Source organism: Haliotis asinina, chromosome 3, assembly GCF_037392515.1.
Source record: "Haliotis asinina isolate JCU_RB_2024 chromosome 3, JCU_Hal_asi_v2, whole genome shotgun sequence".
NCBI classification, from domain to species: Eukaryota; Metazoa; Mollusca; class Gastropoda; order Lepetellida; family Haliotidae; genus Haliotis; species Haliotis asinina.
The window spans coordinates 83,005,967-83,009,313 of NC_090282.1; the positions used below are offsets into that span (position 1 = coordinate 83,005,967).

At 40.0% G+C, this 3,347-nt stretch overlaps 1 non-coding gene across 1 annotated transcript; it reads left to right on the forward strand.

Annotated features, from left to right (window-relative positions):
* Positions 1–345: 345 nt before the first annotated feature.
* Positions 346–418, forward strand: Trnar-ucg (transfer RNA arginine (anticodon UCG)). Its single transcript has one exon. It is a non-coding gene; the product is annotated as a tRNA-Arg (tRNA).
* Positions 419–3,347: the final 2,929 nt, after the last annotated feature.

Below are 3,347 nucleotides of genomic sequence, written 5' to 3' on the forward strand. Positions count from 1 at the left end.
TTGAACCGGAGTGTACAATAGGCATTACTGCGTCTGTAAGATCGTTGGCCTCGTGGCCTAATGGATAAGGCGTCTGACTTCGAATCAGAAGATTGCGAGTTCGAGTGTCGTCGGGGTCGTAGTACAACTCTTTTTATACAAAATTGAAAAGCGGTACAGTCAGCACAACCTTATTTCCCTCTCTCATCTATTAAAATGACAATGAGCAATGTTTTTTGGATGGAAAATAACATTTCAGTGGACACTGGGCATTCAAAAGTAAGGTATTTATCTTGGTGACCAGAGAAAGAAAGAATGTTTTGATCCGCAGTGTACAATAGGCATTACTGCGTCTGTAAGATCGTTGGCCCCGTGGCCTAATGGATAAGGCGTCTGACTTCGAATCAGAAGATTGCGAGTTCGAGTCTCGTCGGGGTCTTAGTACAACTCTTTTTATACAAAATTGAAAAGCGCTACAGTCAGCACAACCTTATTTCCCTCCCTCATCTATTAAAATGACAATGAGCAATGTTTTTGGATGGAAAATAACATTTCAGTGGACACTGGGCATTCCAAAGTAGAGGATCTATCTAATTGACCATATACAAAAGGACTGTGTTATCTGTTAAAATGACAATGGGCAATGTTTTTCAGATGGAAAATACCATTTCAATGGACACTGAGCATTCAAAAGTAGATTTTTTATCTTGGTGACCAGAAGCAAAAGGAATGTTTGAACCGGAGTGTACAATAGGCATTACTGCATCTGTAAGATCGTTGGCCTCGTGGCCTAATGGATAAGGCGTCTGACTTCGAATCAGAAGATTGCGAGTTCGAGTCTCGTCGGGGTCGTATTACAACTCTTTTTATACAAAATTGAAAAGCGGTACAGTCAGCACAACCTTATTTCCCTCTCTCATCTATTAAAATGACAATGAGCAATGTTTTTTGGATTGAAAATAACATTCCAGTGGACACTGGGCATTCAAAAGTAAGGTATTTATCTTGGTGACCAGAGAAAGAAAGAATGTTTTGATCCGCAGTGTACAATAGGCATTACTGCGTCTGTAAGATCGTTGGCCTCGTGGCCTAATGGATAAGGCGTCTGACTTCGAATCAGAAGATTGCGAGTTCGAGTCTCGTCGGGGTCTTAGTACAACTCTTTTTATACAAAATTGAAAAGCGCTACAGTCAGCACAACCTTATTTCCCTCCCTCATCTATTAAAATGACAATGAGCAATGTTTTTGGATGGAAAATAACATTTCAGTGGACACTGGGCATTCCAAAGTAGAGGATCTATCTAATTGACCATATACAAAAGGACTGTGTTATCTGTTAAAATGACAATGGGCAATGTTTTTCAGATGGAAAATACCATTTCAATGGACACTGAGCATTCAAAAGTAGATTTTTTATCTTGGTGACCAGAAGCAAAAGGAATGTTTGAACCGGAGTGTACAATAGGCATTACTGCATCTGTAAGATCGTTGGCCTCGTGGCCTAATGGATAAGGCGTCTGACTTCGAATCAGAAGATTGCGAGTTCGAGTCTCGTCGGGGTCGTATTACAACTCTTTTTATACAAAATTGAAAAGCGGTACAGTCAGCACAACCTTATTTCCCTCTCTCATCTATTAAAATGACAATGAGCAATGTTTTTTGGATTGAAAATAACATTCCAGTGGACACTGGGCATTCAAAAGTAAGGTATTTATCTTGGTGACCAGAGAAAGAAAGAATGTTTTGATCCGCAGTGTACAATAGGCATTACTGCGTCTGTAAGATCGTTGGCCTCGTGGCCTAATGGATAAGGCGTCTGACTTCGAATCAGAAGATTGCGAGTTCGAGTCTCGTCGGGGTCGTAGTACAAGTCTTTTTATACAAAATTGAAAAGCGCTACAGTCAGCACAACCTTATTTCCCTCCCTCATCTATTAAAATGACAATGAGCAATGTTTTTTGGATGGAAAATAACATTTCAGTGGACACTGGGCATTCCAAAGTAGAGGATCTGTCTTATTGACCATATACAAAAGGACTGTGTTATCTGTTAAAATGACAATGGGCAATGTTTTTCAGATGGAAAATACCATTTCAATGGACACTGAGCATTCAAAAGTAGATTTTTTATCTTGGTGACCAGAAGCAAAAGGAATGTTTGAACCGGAGTGTACAATAGGCATTACTGCATATGTAAGATCGTTGGCCTCGTGGCCTAATGGATAAGGCGTCTGACTTCGAATCAGAAGATTGCGAGTTCGAGTCTCGTCGGGGTCGTAGTACAACTCTTTTTATACAAAATTGAAAAGCGGTACAGTCAGCACAACCTTATTTCCCTCTCTCATCTATTAAAATGACAATGAGCAATGTTTTTTGGATGGAAAATAACATTTCAGTGGACACTGGGCATTCAAAAGTAAGGTATTTATCTTGGTGACCAGAGAAAGAAAGAATGTTTTGATCCGCAGTGTACAATAGGCATTACTGCGTCTGTAAGATCGTTGGCCTCGTGGCCTAATGGATAAGGCGTCTGACTTCGAATCAGAAGATTGCGAGTTCGAGTCTCGTCGGGGTCTTAGTACAACTCTTTTTATACAAAATTGAAAAGCGCTACAGTCAGCACAACCTTATTTCCCTCCCTCATCTATTAAAATGACAATGAGCAATGTTTTTGGATGGAAAATAACATTTCAGTGGACACTGGGCATTCCAAAGTAGAGGATCTATCTAATTGACCATATACAAAAGGACTGTGTTATCTGTTAAAATGACAATGGGCAATGTTTTTCAGATGGAAAATACCATTTCAATGGACACTGAGCATTCAAAAGTAGATTTTTTATCTTGGTGACCAGAAGCAAAAGGAATGTTTGAACCGGAGTGTACAATAGGCATTACTGCATCTGTAAGATCGTTGGCCTCGTGGCCTAATGGATAAGGTGTCTGACTTCGAATCAGAAGATTGCGAGTTCGAGTCTCGTCGGGGTCGTAGTACAACTCTTTTTATACAAAATTGAAAAGCGGTACAGTCAGCACAACCTTATTTCCCTCTCTCATCTATTAAAATGACAATGAGCAATGTTTTTTGGATTGAAAATAACATTCCAGTGGACACTGGGCATTCAAAAGTAAGGTATTTATCTTGGTGACCAGAGAAAGAAAGAATGTTTTGATCCGCAGTGTACAATAGGCATTACTGCGTCTGTAAGATCGTTGGCCTCGTGGCCTAATGGATAAGGCGTCTGACTTCGAATCAGAAGATTGCGAGTTCGAGTCTCGTCGGGGTCTTAGTACAACTCTTTTTATACAAAATTGAAAAGCGCTACAGTCAGCACAACCTTATTTCCCTCCCTCATCTATTAAAATGA